The 23,902-nt window shown below is 40.7% G+C and overlaps 1 protein-coding gene across 6 annotated transcripts in view; it reads right to left on the bottom strand.

The window, feature by feature from the left end:
* PHACTR1 (phosphatase and actin regulator 1) overlaps positions 1-23,902 on the bottom strand; it is a 305,882-nt gene that overhangs the window by 171,187 nt on the left and 110,793 nt on the right. The window contains exon 1 of one of the 6 annotated variants that reach the window (XM_058421585.1): positions 1,915-1,977. The exons of the other annotated variants lie outside the window; for them this stretch is intronic. The gene's annotated coding sequence lies outside the window, so the exon portion shown is untranslated. Of the gene's footprint in view, positions 1-1,914; positions 1,978-23,902 lie in introns of those variants that run through there. 6 annotated transcript variants of the gene reach the window in all.

The raw sequence follows: 23,902 nt of genomic DNA, 5'->3' as shown, positions 1-23,902 counted from the left end.
AACAAGCAGGGCTGCAGTCTCAATAACAGAAAGGAGTTACAAAGACCCAGTTCTGCTTCTTAGGAAGGCCAGCGCAGGATGTGTAGCTCTGCTAACACATCAGCAAGGGCAGTGGAGTTAGATCACTGCCAGTTAAAGTCACAATACTGTATCTGTTTTATGTTTCTAGTGGCAGCTACAGATTTGAAAGATGCCTTATACTTATCAGTGTTTTACCTGTCTTTTTATTGTGAATACCTTCACTGAGAAATAAACTCAGGAAAAAGATCTGGCAAATACTGTAAGCACTGACAAACCTCTGAACATGCAGCACAGTTAGCAATACCATTATTAGGGACAAGCAATAATAATCTACCACATTTCACAAACTTATAACAAAGATGACATTACTCACCACTAAAATCTTCCCCTCTCAGAAGGGATGTCTAAAACATACATCCTCTTAGATGTATGGTTTAGACAAACAACACCATAAAATAAACACCATAACCAGTTCTTAAACAGAAACTAGAACAGCACAGGACAGTGCAACTATCTAGGCTAACCTAAGGTCAAGGTCATGCCCTGCCAGGAAAAAAAAGAAACAATATAAAGAGAAAAGGTGTTATTTTGCTTTACTGAAGTGGGTAAAGTGCTGGAGATTTGGTTTACATTCCCAGTTCTTTCCCAAACTTCTATAAAAATCAGCAGAGTTGTTTAGCCTTTGTAGTCTCCACATGTTACTATTTTTCCTACCTGGATGTCTTTAAATGTCTAGCTTCATCATGGATGGCTGAGTTTCAACATCTGTTTGTGTCCTCTTTAAAAGACAGCAGAGAAGTATGCAGAGCTGCATACCCATTTTGCTCCACACCACAAAAATATTTATTTACTTGACTGTGACACAGGTCTATAATCACACCATTCCATGCCAGCAAATACCTTCTTTCTCCCTGGCCTTGTTTTAGAACAGTGTAACCAGAAGCCCATAGGACACCTCTCATATTTCAACTTCTTTGTGCTAAGTAAGTCAGGCAAATATCCCTGCTAATCAATGGAAGACCAATTCCATACTTAAAATCCATGCTGAAAGGTACTAGGGAAATGGCTGGTCTTTGCTATGAATGTATGGCTTTCTTCACCAACAGTAGAAGTTGTTTCTGTACATTTTCTTTCCACTCCCAGGTCTCAGTTTGTCCCTAGCTCCTCTTTGCAGCCTGGCAGCTGCCGCAGTTCTGCATAACCAGAGAGCACAGAATAAGCATAAAACTGGCTCAAAGTCTAAACTCCATTTCCAAGTGCATCCTCTGGCACTTTTCTGAACAAGCCTTTTGCCTGTACCGTTTTCTCTCCCTCTCCCACTTGCTTACAGGCTTATCCTATTTTCATGTATATGTACAGACACTGATTTTGGTAGCCATTAGGAATTGGTAAAATACAGCTGCATTTTCTATCATCTTGCAGTACCTTCAAAATCACATGTCAACAACAGGGTTAAAAATAATAAAATAGCAGCAGAACATATTTTCCCCCTACCTCAGCATTTTTCACCCTTTCCTGAGCTTCTTTGTGACTGAGGGCTGAGAAAAGTACCACTAGGCCATTTCAGGTCTTCTAGATAACTTTCTATACCTCCTCCACTGCTTGTGCTGTTATTCAGCAGTTACTGCAGGTCTCAGTTTCAGCAGGATTTGCAAGTCAATCCTCTGTCTGTAGATCCCAGATGGCTCAGTGATTTTTAGCACAGTTATTGATCTCTTCATTCATAGATATCAGCTTCTGGGCAAACACACCCAGCTGCTCTCATCAACCCCACCTGACTGCCACCAGCAGAAAAGAGGACTTACTGAACCCAGACACTACCTGCTAATAATACTGCCACTTTGAACAATAAAATTAGGCAGGAATAAGCATATGGTTTGCACGTTTGCCTACCTGATTACAAGGCTGCTGCCAGACTCCCTCCCTTGCTCTGCAACAGCTGTGCTTTTGGCAGCTGAGAAACAGCCTTCCTAAGTGTCATGCTCTGAAAACACACGCTCTACACACACCCATCCAGCCTTGCCGTGCCAGACAGCCCCTTCTCCACTGTCAGCCAGCCGAAAAACAAGTTGCAATTCAATGACCAGCTCCTGTATGAAAGGAAGATACAGAGGTCGGAACAATCAATGCAATTAAGCGTTCTGAAAACAGCACAAGGCTTTTTGTAAAATGGGAACAATTGGGTTTTATCTGCCCTTTTCCCTCCTCTCATATATCACCTACAAATCAAGGAGTTCTTCAGCAGATTGCTGCATATTTGGTGCCAATTGTGCTGTCTTTCTCATTCTATACACCACTGCAGAACAGCCAGAATGTATTTGGGCTCCCTGGTGGTGCAGAAGGCAAGTGCTTCTTCCCTCCACGAGGTAGGGAATTGTGCCTCCTCACTGAGACCTCTGAGAAAAGTGACAAAGAAACAAGCCAAAGGTCTAGCTAGCCTTCCCTCCCCACCCATGCTCTTCGCTGCAGATCACTAAGCTTGCTACCATAAATCAAGCCCCCCCAGAGCAGTGGGGATTTCAGGCAAAGCGGTATGGTATTTTATACTACTGTGACTCGTTCACATTTTGAATGCTGCTTGTTGAGCTTTGTTACATGCAGGTTTGTCTCCTTCTGCAGGGAATTACTCACCCAGGCAGTCACATGGCTGTAGCAGCATAATTAGAGGATTCAAAGTGTGCTAAGCTCATCTGGAAATCATATGAGGTGGGGAGATAAACAAACTCAAATGGTGACAAAGAACTACTATCTCTCTGCAAGTAGTGGCTTGTAACTTCCCCAGTGTGCACTCTCCCAGGGCTTGCTGTCACAGAAAATCTCTATGAGTTACGGAGTAATGCAAACCCCACCTAAGTCTGAGAGGAACCCACCAGTACACGGAGTTCAAAATGAGCAGGCAAACAGGCTGCAGCATGCCCTCAAGAAGGAAATGGGTACAGGGAAGAGGAGGATATGTATGAATGCAAGCGTATCAGATTTGGTGGGCCAAAAATTTCAATAGTAACAAAATAGTGGAAAATTTTAAAATCGAATTCAGGTCCAATACAAGTCTTCTCCAAGGGTCAAAGGAGAACATTTCAGAGTTTCATAAAGTTTAAAGGAATCTGATACAAATAATTATAGATGAGATTTTGGGTTAAACCAGCTCTGTCATAATGTTTGGGAAAGTATCGTGCAGGATACATGAAAATTAGAATGGTGTTGTTTATAAATACAAGTGAAGCACAGTGAGCTCTCAGACTTTGTCACGGTGGGATCAACAATGGGATTTGTACTTGATTTAAAACTTAGCCCAAGATGGTTCTTTGTCGGCCCTGACTGTGCTTAAGGAACATTTAATTAATTGCTGATGTGCATATGATTGATGCCTAATGAGAGACTGTACAGCTAATGGCTTGAATGTCCCATCTGCATGGCCAGGTGTGGTGCTAGGATGTGAGGCCCAGCAAAATGATCCCCATTTCTGTTGCATGCTGTCCATGTAGTTAGACATATTCCTCAGGGCCCCCTAAATCCTCAGGAACAGATATGTTTTCTTGCTTTAGTTGATAAACTGCTTCTAGATGACTTTCAACTTCTTTCACAAATATTGTCATACTTCTTTCCTGACCACACTTTTGCTTATTATTTGTTTTCTTTCTATTTACGTTGTGTAATGAGGTAGCCAGTTTCATTTTTACCACTTCACTGATTTTACAGTGTAATGTAACAGATTTGTATTTTTGTTACTTGTTTGTAATTCTCCTTATGGTCAGGGCTATTACAGATGCTTCCAAAATGCATGCAAAGAGTCAGCCAAAAAACCCAGAATCTTGATGGAAGAGGGACTGACAGAAGTGTGCAGGCCCACAGTGGGAATGGACAGCTCCTCAGGTTTGTGGTATATGTCCTTCTGAAACTTTCCTTCTGATCCAATCCAGCCTGAAGCACTTTAAAATACAAATCTTCCAGCTTTCCAAAGTGCCTCCCCAATCACTATGTACTGCCACCCCCTCTGAGGAGGGAGCTGAGGGGTGGCGGACAGCTGTGGCCATAAAATCACAGAATATGCTGAGTTGGAAAGGATCCACAAGGATCATCAACTCCAATTCCTTGGACAGGACACCCCAAGAGTCACACCATGAGCCTGAGAGCATTGTCCAAATGCTTCTTGAATTCTGTCAGGTTGGTGCTGTGACCACTTTCCCTAGGGAGCCTGTTCCAGAGCCCAAACACCCTCAGGGTGGAGGCAATCAGATGTTCAACCTAAACCTCTCCTGACACAAATTCAGGCCATTCTGTTGGGTCCTGTCACTAGGCAACACAAGGAAGAGATCAGTGTCAGCCCCTCCTCTTCCCCTCCCGAGGTCTGCCCTCAATCTCCATTTTTCCAGGTTGAACAGACCAAGTAGCCTCAGCTGCTCCTCATATGGCATCCCCTCAAGGCCCTTCACCCACCTTGTTGCCTTCCTTTGGATGTTCTCTAATAGTTTCATATCATGCATTAGAATATAAGTTCAGCAAAAAGAGGTACTACTGGAAGGACAGGCACGTACTCGGCCCTGCCATTGATGTGAGTTTTTTGCTCATTCTGAGCTGGTGATGTTTGTGGACACAGGGATAGAAAAGTGGGTTGATCTCCCAGCACATGGCAATTAAGCAGGGGCCTGGCTGTCTCTTGGGGTTGCTGCATCTTTTTCTCTCTGAAAATCCTTCCACTTTGGGTATAACACCATGCTGACACCCTTGTCCCTTCAGCAAGCTGCCCTTTCCTTACCCATTTCACTTATCCCCTGCAAAGCACATTCAGGGAACCCTACAGGAAATTAATATTCACAAAAAACCAAACCAAACCAAACCAAACCACCAAAGAAACAACCCCCCAAAAAACCAAACCAAAACCAAAACTAAAACAAAAAAAAACAGAAAAAAGAAAATGCTGTTGAAATCCATTTGCGTTGTTGAATATTTTAATGTGTGAATCCCCAAACTCAGGGGATATTCAGTGATGGGGTAGATTTGGTATTGGACTCTAATCTGAATGAAAACTGGCATGTGTTAAAGGGCATAAAGCAGAAAGCTGACAGAATATACTGATTTCTGTGATTTTACTGTCCTAAAACAATTAGCCTCTGAAAGGGACATATAGTACTTGTTTAACTTTGTATCTCATTTTTTAACCGAAACCTTTACAATAAAGAGAAAATGGGGAGCTTAAAATAAAGAGTAAAGTCTATCCAATGGAGATCTGGATCAAAATCTGTTACCTGTTGTTGTGTTCCTCTGAGGAATGGTTTTTCCCCTCAGAGTCCCCCTGAAACCTGTGCTATGTAGTTCAACCCTTTTTCCCTATCATACCTACTCCTGACCCTATTGGCTCAGGGCCAATATCTTTCCTTGGCCAAAAACTAGATATACCCCTGTTTCTTCCTGGTTCTCTCTCTCTCTCCTCGGCCTCCTGGAACATCACATCGAGAATAAAGCTTGGACGGAAGCTGGGGGTGAGAGCCACTCTTTTGAAATCTCTATTCTGTCTCTCTGAAATATATTTCCCTAAAACCCCTGAATAACTGAGCTAGCGAGAGCCGGGGGGTGGCTAGAGGGAAGTATATTTTCAACCTGTCTTGTGAAAAAGACAACAGTTACCCCCTATAAATCACCAGCTGAACGGGAAGCAGCAAGTCAAGCGGACTGGTGATACTGAGTACTCTCTGAACAATTTGGGAAAGCAACACCCAGTGGTCATCTCATGAACATCCTTAGTAACCTGACACAAAGCATCACACAGTTTCATCTTGAACTGTCTGTGCTTGTCTGCTCCAGTAAGGAGTTCTCCCCTCAACTGAATTTTTCAGTCTCCAGCCTCATCTAGGTTGTGACCCAGGTTCACAGCTTGTAACAACAGCTTAGAAATGCATCGTGGACTCTCACTATGGGGATTGACATTTACTGAAGAATCAGGTGCTTTCTCTTGCTAGTTTCATCATGTGCAGTGTAAAAAAAACACCCAGATCTTAGATTCTAATATTTTAAACCCAGTAATAAATATGGAAGAGCATTCTGTGCAACTGTTCTTTGATTTCCTATGTGTGGTTGGTCAACATTTATGCTATTAAAGCACTTTCTGTGCTTTAAAAATAAATGTCATCAAAGAGTTGTGATTCTAGCATGTTCACATGATGTGGGGAGCTGGGATTCCATGAGAAATCATGAAGATTTGGTGCTGTGCTGCACACAGAAAGTCTGAACATTTTGGGTAGCCATCACTCCTTGGTGCAGATCCACCAGGTTCACTGAACTCAGTACAGTGTGTCCAACTGCCTTTTTTTCCTGCATGGTAGAGATAAATATGAAAAAAATCTCATTTCATCAAAATTGTAAAAAACCTTTAAGACCTATCAAAGTGGGAAATGGGCAAAGCTATCTTGTGTCAAGCACAACCTAAATGTGAAACAGAGACAGCAATACGTAATTCTAGTTTTGCTAGACAGACTTATTTTTAAATGCTGTTATCTCTGTGAAACGTGTCTATAGCACTATTTTTTCTTTCCTCAGTATAACACATAAAAAATGCCAAAACACCAACAAGTCCAAAACCATGTCTACTTCAAAGTCCCTAGAAATAATGTGAATTCCTAGCAGAATTTTAATGACACAGAAAGAATTACTGCAGATTAATTTGATTAAGTATCGCTAAATAATGAGGCATTTCAGGGGACTGTAAGATACTGAGGGTTTCTGAATTCAGTCTTTTGTCTGTAATACTTTAAGCAACTTATTAATAAAGTTCATATTATGCAGGGTTTCACAGAGGCAAATTAAATGCATGTCGTTTTAAAAAAAAGTCCACAATATAAATATTCCTAGCATAAAAATGCGGTATTTCAGAGAAAATTCACAAAACAAAAATGCTTTAGAAACAATAATAATACTTTCTTAGTATCTATCGTTTTCCAAAACATTCAACAGAAAGCGTAGCAAATTAATCCTTACAACACTAATTTGAAATTCAGAGATAACCAATTCTTCTTCTACAGATAAGGCCAACTGAGGTAGGATAGTAAAATTGTTTGGCTAAAGACATAGGGAAAGCTAAGGCTAAAAGTTAAAGGAGTACTGACAGTTAACATGTTTCCAGACTCACATCTTATTCTTCTTAATGAATAACTCATCATTTTAAAAAATAAGGAGGGTAGTATCTCTCTCAATATTGAAAGGCCCACATAATTCTGGGAGAAGGAAAATAACTCAGTGCCTAAGTGAAGAATAAGTACATAGTTCAACCATAAACGTGCATAACATCCTTTTTAATACATAGACAGATGTACCAGGGGAAAAATACAGTCAGAAAAGCTTGGCTTGACACAATGTATGAGTCTCCCCCACCAAGTCAATCTGGACGTTGTAGCCAGAGCCATAACAAAAGCAGGAGAATGAAAATTGCTGGTTCTCTGTATCCTTTAAGAGAAGAGCAACAAATGTGACCAACAGCTCTGTCAACCACTATAAAAGGACAGGCTATAGACTCACAAAGGCCAAGCATGCGGCATTCATTAAAAACAGGAGGAAGAAGCAAACATGAGGAGATTTGGCTTTAAAGTCAAATCTAAACAGGGTGGTAGAAAAGCAGTTCAAGCCCCCGAGAGAATTCCTTACTCCACAGGTATCTCCATAACTTTGCATGGAATTCTGGCCAGCACCTGAGGTCAAATTTAACCCTTTGTAGATCTACTGACTTGTGTGGAATCTTTACTGAAAAATATCTTAAAAAGCCCTGGAATGGCTACCTAAAGCTCTTTGTAGTGAGAGGAATTTCAAGAAAATCCACATTACCCTAACAGTGAATCTAAATACAGACTAGATTAATTTGTTTTTATCTTGTTGAAAGTCTGGAACTGCCTGTGCAAAATCCCATATTAAACTTTCTCACCTTAGCTGCCAAGCAGTTTCACAGGATTTTGGGCTGTCAAGGCAGTGAATGAGTGAGTGAGAGAATGGCTAAGTAGGATTACCACGACACAGTAACATGAAGGTGAATGTAGTGGTCATCTGAAGCATCTCAAATGACAGCACTGGTGGTTTTCACATCCTTATCTCTCACATCCTTTCAAGGTATGTGTATTTTTAGAAACTGCTGCATGTTAAAGAAGAAAGGTTTTAAATGAAATCAAAGATAAAACCATCCAACCCAGTGAAAATAATCAACTGTAAAAGGCAACGGTAAGAGGTGAGAATGGGAAATGAAATGGTCAATACAGCCTAGAGACAATGCCATGAAGAGCCCACATTTTGCTTAATACTGCTCTCCTGAAGTCAAACACAATATAATTTCATGCTATTCCTAGAAATAGAATGGAACGTACTATTTTAGTTGGAAGGAACCTAAAATGATCCTCTAAGTCCAACTGCCTGACCAGTTCAGGGCTGACCAAAAGTTAAGGCATGCTGTTAAGGGCACTGACCAAATGCCCCTTAAACACTGACAGGCTGGGAGCTGGACACCTCTCTGGGAAGCCTTTTCCAGGGTTTGACAACCCTCTCAGTAAAGAATTGCTTCCTCATGCCCAGTCTAAATCTCCCTTGGTGCAGCTTGGAACCATTCCCACACATCCTATCATTGCATCCCAGGGAGCAGAGCTCAGCACCTCCCTTCCCCCGCTCAGGAAGCTGCAGAGAACAATGAGGTCACCCCTCAGCCTCCTCCTCTCCAAGTTAGACAAGCCCAAAGTCCTCAGCTGCTCCTCACAGGACTTGCTTCCAGCCCTGTCATCACCTTTGTTGCCCTCCTCTGGTACACTCAAGGATCTTCACAGCCTTGTTTAATGGTGGGTGCGGACCTGCACACAGTGCTCAGGGTGAGGCTGATGCAGTGGGTAATCCCCTCCCCTGCCTGGCTGGTTATACTGTGCTCGATGCACCCCAGGATGAGGTTTGCCCTTGCCACAGCCAGGGCACACGATGGCTCACAGGGAGCTGCTGCCGAACAGCACTCCCACATACCCTTCCACAGTTGCCTGGGTCTTCCCTCATGCCCTCGTTGCATATAGGGCAACTTCTATTCTAGGCAAGATCAGGGAGAGGAGCTGCATAATGCATGTCTGCAAAGCACACAGCCTTGTATGTTAGGGAAAGCTCTGTCTTGAGGGCTTAGGAAGCCACAGAGACAAAACTCCAATACAGGTTTTAGGTTCTGTGCTCAGTGCGGCACCCAGGCAACCTTAATATTCAGTACCTGCATACATCTCATGCCCCTGGAGAGAACTGCTTGTGAACTGTGGCTTAAGCAACCCAACAAAGAGCTGCTGGCATGAAAAAGGATCAGTGTTTCACAGAGCTGGAATCAGGTGGGTGCACAGCAGAATTACTGTTCTCTAAGGTTTGGTTTTTTTTTAAAGAACTGACAGACACCAAAGGAATAATTTTTTTTAACCACACATTTAAGAAGATTGTCAGAAGACGCCTCACTTCAACCACTCTGAGCTTCTCAAATATGGAAAGTACCTGGGGACATCTAGGTTGTTAATGAAAAATGTTTGTGCAAACAATTTTTTTACTTCTTCTAGCAAATTCATGAACAGAAGCTACCAAAAGCCAAAAAACAATCATTAATTGGACAAAAATAGGTATCTGACCATATAATGGGAGATTTTGGAAGCCAGTCCATGGAAATGTCCAGCTTTTGGAACAGACAGAACCAATGAAAATGTATTTGGGCATTGCACTGGCTGTTTGTCATCACAAACAAACTCAAACAAAATCTGAACTCCAGTTTCAGGTGTGGATTTCACTATTACATTAGAGTATTGTATCCAGAGCCTGCATCTGATCCTATAAATCTGTATGCAGAGGGGTAAGCATAAGCACGCAGGTGGGGTTTTGAAAAAAACCTGCAGGCTCCTCCACCATTTTGCTCAGTTAGATTCAACTCCCTAGAGCAAAATCTATCTCCTAGTACAGTTGCTATTTCCATTGTATGTGCATCTTAAACTGTGTTAAATTATCTTAAATGGTCATAAGTAATCTCCACGCTAGTCAGGGTAACATCAAGCAGACACTTTTCATCATCCTACCAAAGAGCCATCTGAAAGACTCATCTCTGAAATGAATAACCACACTGCCACTTCAAATAATTTACCATATCAGCAAAGAAAAGGTGGGAAACTATCAAGATTAATAATCATTACAAAACTCTGATCCAGCTATGTGTGGATAGTGAAAAAGATCTAAAAATGTTAAAAAGAGTAAGCCTCGGGACACTAGCTGGAAGGAGTTGAACTAGCAATTGATGCTACCAGATAGAAAAAAAAAAATTTGATCTTTTAGAACCAAAAGCTAAACTGAATTCTAATTGCAGCATTTTAAACACATTTTTCTTTCTAACTTTTCAGAGAAATGCTTGTATTCTCTTGTTCAACATGTGAGAGAGCACAGACTTGGTACTTGCAAAGAGATAATGAAAAACCCCTCAACATCAGTACAGTTCAAAAGTAATGCTTAAAAGAACCCATACAAGTTATTTTCCTCAGTAAAAACAAAAACCTGTCTCAATACCAACAGCTCACCTAAGATAAATACAATACAGAGGATTCAATTCATGTTGGAGTCACCAACTTTATAAATATCTTCCTCTTATGTGTTTACGGACTACCTCAAGGACATGAATACTGTTTTCGGGTCTGAATAGGGGGAGATGAGGTTCCTCTTTTGTCCTGCTCTACCATGTTCTCCTTTGGTCCGTACACCTTTGACATGTGCAGTCACACTCTAAGTTGTATGAAGCCACACTGTCAATGCAGTCTGGGGCATGAAAGGATTGAGAGCAGCTCTGCAGACGACTTAAGGGTGCTGGTAAATAAAATACTGGATATGAACTGGCAATGTAAGCTTACGGCCCAGAAAGCATCAAAAAACATCCTGAGCTGCATCAAAAGCAGCAATGACCACGAGGTTGAGGGAGGGGATTCTGTCCCTCTGCTCTGCTCCAGTGAGACTTGGAGTGCTGCATCCAGACCTGGGGTCCCCAACACAAGAAAAACCTGGACCTGCTGGAGCAAACCCAGAGGCCACAAAGATGATCAGAGGGCTCAAGCACATCTCCTGTGAAGACAGGCTGAGAGAACAGGGCTTGTTCAGCCTGCAAAAGAGAAAGCCTTGGGGAGACCTTAAAGGTCTAAGAAAGATAGCAACAGATGTATTGTAGGGCCTGTAGTGATAAGACAAGGAGTAACGGTTTTAAACTAAACAAGGGTAGATTCAGACAATATACAAGGAAGAAATTTTTATAATAAGGGTGGTGAAACACTCAAACAAATTGTCTAGAGAGGTTGTAGATACCCCATCCCTGGAAAGAGTCAGAGTTTAGTGGTAGACCTGCAGTGTTGGGTTAAAAAGACTGGACTTGATGATTTAGAGGCCTTTTTGCAACCTTAAATCCAATGTTATTCCCATCTTCAAAAATGACAAGAAGGACTCTGTCAGCCTCACCTGAAAAGGTGATGGAACAGATAATTCTGAAGGTCATCAGGTCATGAATGAAGGTCATGAATGGTATCCTGGGGTGCATCAAGAAAAGTGTGGCCAGCAGGCTAAGGGAGGTAATCCTCCCCCTCTGCTCGGCTAGTGAGGTCACATCTGGAGTGCTGTGTCCACTGGGTTCCTCAGTGCAAGACAGACAAAGAGCTACTAGGGAAGTTCCAGCGGAGGAACACAAAGATGGTTTGGGGTCATCTCTCTTATGAGGAGAGACTGAGAGAGCCGGGGATTTTAGTCCAGAGAAGAGAAGACTGAGAGGGGATCTCATTAATGCATGTAAATATCTCAAAGGCAGGTGCCAAGAGGATGGTGCCAGACTCCTTTCAGTAGTGCCCAGTGACAGGATGAAGAACAAGGGCCATAAACTGAAACATGAGAAATTTCACTTCAACACGAGGAAGAACATCTTTACACCGAGGGTGGCACAGCACTGGAACAGGCTGCCCAGGGAGGTTGTGGAGTGTCCCTCTCTGGACACATTCCAAGCCCATCTGGGTGTGCTCCTGTGTCACTTGCTCTAGGTGACCCTGGGTTGATAGGGGGTTGGATTAGATGATCTCCAGAGGTCCATTCCAACCCCAACCATTCTGTGATTCCATGAACCTATGGACAGGTTTGATGGCAATCTGAATGACCTAGTCCAGTTGAAGATATCCCTGCGTATTGCAGGGTACTCAGACTAGATGAGCTTTAAAGGTTTAAAGGTCCAACCCAAAGCATTCTATGATCCAATTTACCTTATCTGCTATGTACAATCAAACTGAGAAATCCAGAAACTACTGCCGTAATTATTTTGAAATACTGTGCCAAAAAGCATTTATTGCTCCAGTGTTAGTGGGACTGTACTCCTCACAACAAGGATCCCTCTCAGGAATAGTACAGCACTTCAGAAAATGTCAAAGCTGACTAACTTGACCTGTACCCAGACATCATAAATTTGTCCATAAAGCTACCTTTGCAATGCAATGAGACCATCTTTCTTCTGTATCCTAGCAATTAGCAGCCTTTTTACTTTTGGTTTCTTAAGCTTACTCAAAAAAATCAAATAAAAAATCCAAAAATAAATTGAACTCACACATAAAGGGCCAGTCAGCTAAATTCAGCTTCAGAGCTGATGGCTTATATGTCACAATTCAATGAAAATACATATGAGCAATTCCCAAAGTGTCAACGAAAAGAAGTCACATCTCTGCAGGACGTGCAAGAAGGTGTTCTAGAAACCTCCCTGCAGGGATTTCCACAGGACTTTATTCTGCTGTGACGGGGGATTTCATATCACACAGAATTGTGCGATGGACCAGTAACTGCTATAGAACAAACCAAAGCTCCTTGTGCATCAACCCTCCCAAATTACATCCCAGTCTGGAACCAAAGAAAGAAGTCACAATTATTAAGGACAAGAGAGAACGAAAATTAAAACAACTAGCCAACCAGATAAATCAAACAAAACAAGAATTTGAGATGTACCAAATTTCTGTTTTAAAAAACAGTAACAGTAAGGACTTCGGCCTTTGAAGTCTTGTCTTGAAGAAGTTTCTTGCCTGGAGACCTTGCCATACACTTGCACATCCAGACACAAGAGGAATATGGGCTCTCAAATCCTTTAGAGAAGTCCTCAGGAACACTTAAAAGTCAAGGAAGAGTAGTGAGTAATGTGGGTCTTTTGGCAAAGCCTGAATCAGTTTATAGCGTCAGCTCCCAACCTCCATCCTCTTGTAAGCATTCATGACTGAGAGCTCTGTACTCAATGAGATTGATTCTGCAGCCATGTCAACCTAAAGCATCACCTTCTTTCCCTCACAGCAAAATTTCAGCTTTATGAATTCCTGTACTGATCTTATTTCCACAGGATCCCTTTGTTTCTCATAAAAGAGAATAGTGCTTTTTTTAACAGCAGAAGTGACACATAGTCCAAGGTGGCGGCAAAGCTGGGTAATAGAAAATTACCATACCACAGTACATGGAGGAAGAAAAACATATCAAGAAAAGAAAAGCCTCTCCTTTTTCATTCAGAGAAATAAAATTAAGGGACTACAAAGAATACCACATCAAAAAGATTTCAGGTTCTGCAGTGTTTTAAAGGGGCATAGGGTGGATTGTCCAGTTAAGATAGAAGTTAAAGTACCTCCATAGCAGTGGATGGAGAGCTCACAGCAACAAAACCATGATTTTTTAAATCTTGAAATCTCTATAGCACTGCAAGCTGTAGCCTTGATCTCAGCAATCCTATGTGTTCTTTTGGTCAGCACTTCAGACAGCCTCATGAGGACATAATTCTTTATATCTGTGCTCCACAATGCCTGCATTTCAGGAAAGCCTCTTTCTGCAGCTAGCATGAAGCATCTAGGCCCTGTCCTGGAGACTTCGGGTTTTTTGGAAGTCTGCCTTGTTCTGTAGTTGACAGCAAGTTCCAGACCTTCCTGCTGAGGAGAATCTTTCACAGCAAAAAGATTCCCCTAGCCAGCAGTTAGCTGAACTGCATCTGAGTGAAGAATATTGGAGCATCATTTCTTCCCATTTCTAATGTGTAAATGTATCACTGAGCAGAGCCCAGGGGTATGGAGGAAGAGCTAATTTCAACTCATGGAGGTTCCTCATGAATGCTTTTCATGAATGTGCCACAGAAGACAAAAAACAGTATTCCATTTCTCAACCCCCAATTCTCTGTTAAACAAAGGTGTTTTGCATTAGTGAATGCAGGCAATTCAGGATAAAAAAAAAAAAGAGGGACTGTGGGCCAAAATTTTGCTGTGCACATCTGTATTGTCCTTGTTTACAGACACCTTTAAGGCAAGCGATGCCCTTCTTCCCCAAGTCAGGAGGGCCAGGGGGTCCGCTCTTCTCCTGCGTACTCTTCATCCTCACCCTCAGCTGAGAAGATAAATTGTTGCCTAAACAAGAGGTACTCACTGAGGATGTGCCTCCCAGAGAGCTGCCAGTGCTCCACGCTCTCAGCTCCTTTGAAAAGCAGACCACAGGATGCTGACAAACCAGGCAAAGGAAGTCTGAGACTTCCAGCAAAAGTTCACTTGCTTTCTTTTCTGTTTTGAATTCTGTCCAAAGAACATTGTAATTTCTTGTCTGCTTTGAATTCTTTCCAAAGAACATTGTAATCATCGTCATTCTGATGAATCAGCATTTGCAGGTAGGAAAAAAGAAACAATTTTGCTGGACAGCTTCTCACTACTCCATCATGAGGTCATGAACTTGGGATGCTTCCAGCTGGTACTACTTTTAACAAAAGTCAGTAAAACATTTTGCCCTCGGGCTAAATTGTATATTGGATATTCCACTTATACAGAGTGAAAACCCAGAGTGGTGTAAGAGTTTTTGGGGGAAATTACTCATCCTATTTTATGTACAAGGTAAAAGATTGAGTGATATAATTTCAGAAGTGACCTAAAAGTGACCCAGTGCAACTTTCCCATATCTACGATTCTTGCAGTTTTCAGATCTGATACCTTACATTTTGCTATAAATTTTACTGTGATGTTGTAAATCCTGGGACTAGATCAGAAGGACTGTGAGACAGCAAACCTTAAATCTGCCACCCACAAGAAAAACTGCCGCCTAAGTTCTAAGGACACAGAGAAGTACATTTTTAATTCTCTTATAGATTAATTGGGTGACTTTGTGCAAGTCACTTTACCTTTCTCTCACCAAGCACTTCCCTTCATCTCCTTGGCAATTTTGTCTATCTAGATTGCAAACTTTTTAGGGGAAGGACTGTGCTTGCACTAGGGATACTTAAAGAGGCTCCAGTTTGCCAAAACTTCTATGTTTTATTGTAATATTACCAGTGCAATTAATGAAGACTGGAGGGTCATAACTGTATGCTATTCTAAAGCACTTAGGCACAGTGGTGCCATCTATCAGGCAAAGAAAAACAGTTGTCCCTTGTTTTCTCTAACAGAGTGTGAAGACTCTTAAAACCTAATTCTCTATTTACAATTGCAATAAAAATCAGGGAAAAAAAACCTTTAGGACCGTAAGAGTCCATGCTTCAAAAAATTTCATGGCAGTCATTGTTTAACAGGGAGAAATTTCCCTGAAAAACCTTTTTTGGAATCCACTATACAAATCTTTTGTGAAAAATGAAAATGAAGTGGGTTTTTTGTTGTTGTTTTTGGTTGTTCCCCCCCCCCTTTTTTTTTTTTTTTTGGTTTTGTTTTGTTTTTGTTTTGTTTGTTTGTTTTTAATATTAGCTCTATACCATTCAAAAAGTATGCAGTTTCATAGAAAAATATCAAAACTGACCTCAACTGCCCAACACATTTTTGTGGATCTTTGAACAGCACAACAGTGGCACAAAGACATGTGCCAAGTCCAGATCATATAAATAAAAGAGATTATTTCCAGGAACCAACTGGAAACCTCCAAGAGATACTTCAAAGAGGGGCTGGAGAACAGGTGCACATCTAACAAAGGAACCGGGCAAAGCTGCAGGCAGGAGCAATAGGTTACCTTTCCTCCCACAGCTGCAGCCTAATCGTGGGCACACAACCTGCTCCTGATCCTCTCAGTATCTTGTGGGGAGCTCCCAGCAGAGTCCATGTCCAAGTAAGAGCTGGACTTTGCCCCACTTGTTTTGTAGCATCAGCAAAGCTCAAACCTGCTTAAACACAGCAAGAAAAAACAAAACAAAAACCACAGTGTAAGCCAGCTTCTTTGCTTGCAAGCATGTTTCCACACAAAGTTAATAAAGCTGTAATTTCTGTACTTTCTTTTGTATCCAGTCAGAAATCAAGACATAACATGAGCCCTTATCCTTTTTTTTTCTTCACTTAAATTAATTAAAGCTTATTTAGTACAGTGAGAGGTTAAGATATCATTGTCTTGCTTTGATATTTGCTTGATAAGTGAAGCTTATAAAAATGCCAACCAAACATTCCAGTTTTTCCAGAGCAGCTCTGATTGAAAAATTTGTTCAGCAAAATGAAATTAATTGTTATGGGTATATTCCCTTTGTTTTTGGTCCACTGTCCCATCATGTACGCCTTTTGGAGCATCTTATCATAGGGATAAATAGACTGAACTCTGTCTGCTTTGCAGATGAATGATATCCCAATTAAAATTTTAGTTTAGAAATGTCTAATGGCCTGTCCTTCTTGTAACCTGAGTGTAATTTTAAAGTTTGACTTTGAGGATAATCATTTAGTTTTACAGTGTAGTCATATCAATTAAAGAGATTTGCTTCACACTGAATACAGAGCTCCAAAGTCTCAAAGTACTAATGATAAAAAGATCTGTAAGTCTTCCTAGAAGTAGAATGAATGTAGCCTTTTGAAAATGTAGAGTGCTTGATTAAATATGATGGTTTAAAACTAATTAAACCACTCATCACACTCCCGAGGGCCTGTATATCCTGTAAAGAATTCAACTGGACTATCTGGGTAAGAAAAAGAACTCACTTGGTTATGCCTGTGCCTGTTTTACCTTTTACCAAATTCACACTCTGCTAAATGCACCCACCTTTGTATATTAGTTTTAAAAGGATTCAGGGATTTTTAATAAAAATCAACTGAATTATTCCCACCATTTCGCTCTTGAACTATTTCCATGATGAATTTCTTCCTTTCTTGCAAATCCAGTTTAGTGCTCATAAAACATAGGTCCCCAGTGGATATACTAACCATCTGCCAGCATGTAGGCCTGTCCTAGAACAAATACATGAATATGTGCTCCTGAATTTCACCAACAATCAAATAATATAAAAGCAGTGCTATCTGACTATCTAACCACTTCAAAAAACCTTCTCATCCATGAATTTCTCATGAGTCACATGCATGGAGTTCAGCATAAGCAGGAATGTTATACAGTAACTGCTACCATCACCCAAACATGAGGATAGGCTTGGCATAAGAAAATGGTCGAAGATGCTAATAAACATGGAAAATATGTACACTACCTAACCTGCATTTGTTGCATCCTAGTGTGCATAAAGTTTATGAATTGTGAAGAGACTTGTAGTCTTTTTTATTTTCTTTGAACTTGAATTTGTGATCAGACCTATACTTGTGTTAGACCTGATTACAAATCCTCTTTCTCTCTCTGTCTTGGCTAATTAATATGATACGCTTTTTTACTTGCAGTGTTTTGATGTGTCAGACTGAAATCCTTAGAACCATTTACAATGAATTGTTTTATGCCTTCAAATGATTACAAGACAGAGTGCAAAGCGAGTAAATTTCTGCAAAAGCCTGAGCTAGCCACCAGATTTCACCAAGCAGCAGTAGCACAGCAGCGCCTGTGGTGTGGAAACTACATTTGTGCATAATGTGACTTACCTGTTTGGGCCATTCACACCCCGCATAAGGAAGTTAAATACTTGTCTGTGCTTAAACCTACCTGAGCAATACTTGTCTACATGAACTTATAAGCTAGAGTCTTCTCATCCAAATATAATCAGGATCTCTGGCCATTGCTGTCCTTTTGCTTTCTTTGCATCTCAGTGTTATTTATTATTTAACACCTCCAAGCACAAAATTCTTGCTGTAATTATTATGTGCATCCTCTTCACTGTATTGCTGTTACAGATCTTGGCATTAATCAGAGAGAACTGGAAAACATTACTTAACAAATGTTGCCCCCTAGCAGATAACAAAGAATTACAAGTGCTGCCAGTCCGGAAACAACTTTTGTCTTATAAAAATCCGATGAGTTAACTGAGAATTTCAGCTATTGCTTATTGAGACTAATAATAAAAAACATTATCCTGAGAACAATTTCTCTACAGATCTGAATGCATTTGCTCATGAAAAGAGAGATGGTCACTGTTACTAGGGCCACGAGGGATGTGACTGTCTCCTAGGGAAATCCAAGGTCTGGTTAAATACAGAGATACGGACACGGACAGCTTTGGGTGTGTGGAGACTTACAGTTCCACAGATGCTTACTGCAGCCAAGCTACAGCTCTCCTATGACTCTCCCAGGAGCTGGGAGCTCTCTGGAGGTCCGAGCTCATGGAAGCAGGACCAGATTTTACTGAGGGGAAAAAAAGAAAGAAAGTACACAAAACAAAGCCTCAGTCCTAAGAACTGTAAGGATAGTCCTGAAAATGTGATCCCTTATAACTCAAACTCCAGAACACAAGTACAAAGCACTGCAAATTTAATTAAAAAGTATCGCAGTAAGTTTTATTGTTTTAGGGGGCACGTCTCATGATTTCGAGCTTCTGCTTCTGGCACTGCTACTGGAATCATCAGAGCGCTCCGATCACAGCTAGATGCAAGCCTGACATTCCCTGGAGGCAATGTGGCAGAAGAGAAGAAGGGAATAACATAGATAGAAAAGAATAATTAAGACCTGCTTAACACTTTTGAATCCTAACAAGAAAGACAGCAGAAGAGAATTCTCCTTTGCAGCCTTTCCAAAATTTGTATTGGTGAGTGTTTAATAACTTTATTAGGCAACACAAAACACTTTTTTTTCTCAAAATGAAAGAAATACCTTGAATTTGCATCTTCATATTTTTGTTTTTCCATCTCTTCAACTTTAATTACCACTTAACAGCTGCTAGTTGATTTTTGTTATCATCAGCTTTTGATTATTTTTTAGTATTATACTGTAGCAGTATTAGTAAGACTCAACTCTTCCACAATCATTTGGTTTCACCAAATTCTGCATTTACTGGAAAATACATGAAAACAATAGCGATGAAAGCATGTGTGGACTATTGGAGCCCTGTTTGCCAGACTGCCACCTTGACTTCAAGTTGCCTCCTGCCACCAGATGTCAGTGCCATAAAATCTATGAATGTGTGGAAACAGCATATAGTGGCACTGCCAAACCACGCAGAGCTGGGCAATAACATATCTAGGCTTAAAACCTGAGCATCGACAAAAAACAGCCATGGATTGCACTGCAAGCAAATTTCCTTTCATGTGCTGAAGTGGTGGCTTGCCCATATTCTAGTGGTTTTGTTGAGTTTGGCTTACTTTGCTGCTTTCAACTTTCAGTTCAGGGTCAGTACGAAATCTGCTTATTTTTAGAAACTTACTGCTTTTATGTTGAGATAAGAGAAATAAAACATAAGCAAAATAAAACTGATGAAAGACTATAGAAGATGGTTTCTTTTGGGGAGAGAAGAACAAGAAATTCTATGAAGTACTTTGTTCTCAGCTACTACCTCCTGGAGGTGGGTATTACAGAAACCACCATATTTTCAAACAGTTTTGTAACCCAGTCCCAAATACCTGTCTCTTGTCATCAGCGACATTTGTGAGATCCCCAAAATAAGCAGCTGACTTGAGTTCTTATGAGGGAGAGAGACAACAGTGCTCTAAGCACTAGCCTTTGGTGGGGAAGCACTCTGAACTACCACACCTGTCAGCCACAGCCAAGATGATCTGTCCCTGAGAATGTTGAGTGTATTTTCCCTTCTGGGCCCAGAGAATCTAGGCAGGTCTCTTTCCCCTGATACTCATCAGGAGAAATGAGCTGATCACCACTCTACCATAAAGGACAAAAATCCTTGTGAAGAGGTGCATAAAAACATCTGAACACTCACACAACTCACCAGTGGTGGCACTGGCACCTGCCACCTTCCACAGCTCAGCAGAGGACGTCACCTCTCCTTTCATCCCTGCCTTCAGCAGTGGGGAAAGTGAAGTCAGCCCTGAGTGAAATTCCTTTCTGCAGCCTTAGCACCAGTGCTGGCAGCTGTGGGACCCTGGAGGTTACATTGTGGAAGTCCTGTAGAGAGCCAGATCCATCAGCACAGCTGTCTGACACATTCAACTAATCCCATGCCGACCCTTCTGGCTCTACTCAAAGTTCAGAGCCTTTACTCTCTTGGAAGACAGAAAATCAACCCCAGCAACCTCGCCTGAGACCATTTAAGTGTCTCTACTCTCACACAACTGCATTTTTTGGATACACCTGTGAAGAATAGTTGTTTCCCTCTACACCCAGCTTTTCAGAAAGTTTGTTTGCAATCACTAAGAAGCTCTATCCTATGCACAGTGAACACTGAGAAATGGCATATGCTTACTTTATATTTAATAGGCCTCTCATTTGTTTAGCAATAAAATGTATTGTCAATAAGTTTAATGATGCTATTAATAATGCCTGTATTCACAACAATGAATACAGTCCATAAAATATTACTGGGTGAATTTACTGTGCTAATTTATTAACACATTAGACCAACCCAAAATCATTCAGGATGCGCGCATATCTAAGTAGCTTTGAAAATCTGACTCCCTGATCGTAAGCAAGGAAAGCTGCTGCTGATCTTGTGAAGTGTTTTTTTATTTATATTCAAATTACTATGAAATTATGAAGCTCTTTCTTAACTGATGATCATCCCTCTAATCTACTAATTATTCCAATTCTACAATAGACAGAGTACTTTATAGTAATTTCTAAATTGCTTTCATGTTCAATTACTTATAATTATACAAACAAATCTAAAAGTGATGATCAGTGCATATAATTATAGATTCTGCAACTCAGCATTAGCAAATAAAGGAAACTATCCTTATTATGAAACAGTTTCTAATAGGCACTGCAAATTTAATTGCAGTAAAGGGTGGAGGGTGTTATTATGTAATTAGTAACAAAATTGTTATTTTGGGATAATTAAATGATAATGTGAGCTCTGAAGCTCAGTCTTAGAGCAATCTTCTTCTAAGTTTAAGGTGAAAGAGCCCTACCAGATGCAAAAGCTGAGTATATTAAGTTGAAGTGTTTTCTTCTGTAAGTATTGTTAAAAATATAATGACAAAATGATGCACAAAACAGTACTGATAAAGTGATTACTTGTGGCCTCTGTGCTACACATCATAAGTTTCAGAACCTCCTCTCAGGTTCTTTCCTCTTTGTCCATTTTACCACACTAACAGAGAAAGGCAACCGAGTATGTGTTTCATTCTTTGGAACTTTGTTACTACAAGCCTGGCCTTCCTCAGAAATGGAAATGCCTCTTATAAGGGAGACAATCACCTCAAATCTGTGAAAAGCAAGACTAAAAGGACTTAAACCATGACTAGTGAAAGCACAGAACAGGTACTGCAGATGATACAAGAAGGGTAAGTCACAGACTGCAATAAGGAGATAAATCCAAGTTCAATACAACCACCCACAGGAATCTTTACACTGACTGTTTCTCTTAAAAGACTTTATTTTCCAGGATATAAACTGAGCTATCAGGCCATGACTTGCAATCCTCCAATAAAGAAAAAAGTCAAAATAGAAAAGTTTAACAGTTAAGACCTGACTTGGTGTGAGTTGTCTACAAATTCAGTATCTGTTTATAAGGCATCCTTTCATATTTACATTTTAACTTGCGCATCTTTAAGTCAGTAACAAGACTCATTTGCTTTAATGCTGCAGGATTAGGGCTCATGGACAAGATAAATTGATCAGATAAAATTTTATTTTCTGGATCATTAAAGCATCAGGAAACTACTTGATCTTTTCTTTTCCTACATTATCAAGCCTTCCAATGAGAAATAAAACTTTTTTAAACTTGAGTCATAAATTACTGACTACATCCTCTTACAATATGGAAAGGCACACTTTTATTTTAAGCACAAAGGTAGCAGAAATTGGATTCTCATTGACATTAACTCACCTCTTAATGGAAAAAATATGTCTCTTTGCAGTTTTTCATGACTGCCATGTAGGCAGTTCTTTAATATGAAGGCTCCCTAATCACAAAATTAATTTAATTTTTAACTCTTTTTTGTTTTTGTTTTTTAAGGCATTATTTCTTAACCCATAATTAGGGCATGAACAGGGTAGAACAGGGATAGATGCTTTTAAGTGTGTGAAAGTGAGTTTCTGTCTGCTGTCAGAAATTCTTAGAAGGCCGATAGGCCTTAAGGAGTGGAGAGCTGTGGTGGAAGAAAACAAACACTGGACAGTGGCGACCCATGGAGACACGGTTTGAAAATGGAGATCTCATTTAATAGTTGAACTAGTACCATGTCTTTCTACTGCTTAAGAAGGCATCCATCTCTCTCCTCCTCCCTCTCTCTGATGACAGCTCACTTGTGCTGCTCCCCTTGCACGGCTCATTAATCTGGAAAAAAATTTGTGCTACAATCACAACAATTAACAACTTACAAATAGCCAAGGTATCACTAATGAAGAGGGCAGGGCTTTCTGTCTTAGAGCTAGAAATAAGAAAGATTGGGAATGCTGCTTATGTGGGAAAGAATCAATAAGCTGCACAGCACCACAAGATCTCCTCCTTCTGCGTGATGGTTTGCCTCATTTTATCTGAAAAAACCCCCAAAAAACAAACCCCAAAACAAACAAACCAACCCTCCCAAAGACATAAATAAACAAACAAAACAACAACAACAAAAGATTTGCTGTATCACAATGGGACATTCTTTAGTCTAAGACAGATCCAAACAGCCACCCCTAGGAAAAGAAGGAAAAACCCAAACCCAGTGATACGCATTTATAATAGATACAGTTACTCCATTACACAAACTGCCTTATGAGAAGGCCTGAAAAATTAGGGTCTAAAAACTGCCAAGACAGCGAGCCATCCCTCCTGCATGTAATGCCTGACCTGACCACGAGATGGAAGTGAAGTTTAAAAATTAGACTAAAATCTGAATAGAGTGGAATTGTGCTACTGTGCAGTCACCGCTAATGCCATGTAATTGACAAGTGAGGGTTATTATCAGCATGGGGATTTCTTAGCTCCTTGCTCTCTGCTCGGCAGCCTGGGATGCAATCAGTACAAAGTAAATATTGTGCTGACATCTCACAGTGGGATTTATTTGGGGTAGAATAAAACACGACCTTTGATTCTTGCCTTGGATTCTCGACCGATACAGCACCACAAGCTGTGATCGGTTATGTTTTACCCCCCTCCCAGCTCCACGGAATGATTATTCCTGAAATAATTAACTGGTAGACAAGAAAAGCAAAGATCTCCTTACTCCTGAATGTTATAAATTGTGCACTAGAAATGTCAAACTAGTTCAAGAGTAATTAGTCAACAAGTTGCTATGCACAGAACTGGAGTTGAACACAATGAAGATTATTGCTGTGAAAAACTCTGCAGAGCAGTGGGTGCTGATGCACCTTTAGCAAACAGAAAGGATCTGCAGGGGAAACAGGTTTCTCCTCTTTGGTACCCTTTTTGTGAAAGATAAAAGCTTAATGTTAGAGCAGGAATGGCCCAGAGTGCTGAGGGTAGTTCCTTCAGAAACATTGCAAGATTTTCTTCTTAGATGGAGAACTAAGGACTCCACAATATAAACAGTACCCTCACACACAGGAAAGAGGTGGCAGGGCACATACTGAACAGGCAGGAAAACTGAGACATAGAAGGGTTAAGACTCAGGTCCTCTAATGCATTAAGGTGATGTACGGTTCCAAGATGTACGGGCTGTGTCTAAAATCA

This window comes from Hirundo rustica, chromosome 1, assembly GCF_015227805.2.
Source record: "Hirundo rustica isolate bHirRus1 chromosome 1, bHirRus1.pri.v3, whole genome shotgun sequence".
NCBI classification, from domain to species: Eukaryota; Metazoa; Chordata; class Aves; order Passeriformes; family Hirundinidae; genus Hirundo; species Hirundo rustica.
The sequence above is the reverse complement of the archived record's forward strand: the minus strand, read 5'-3'. Positions and strand labels throughout refer to the sequence as shown.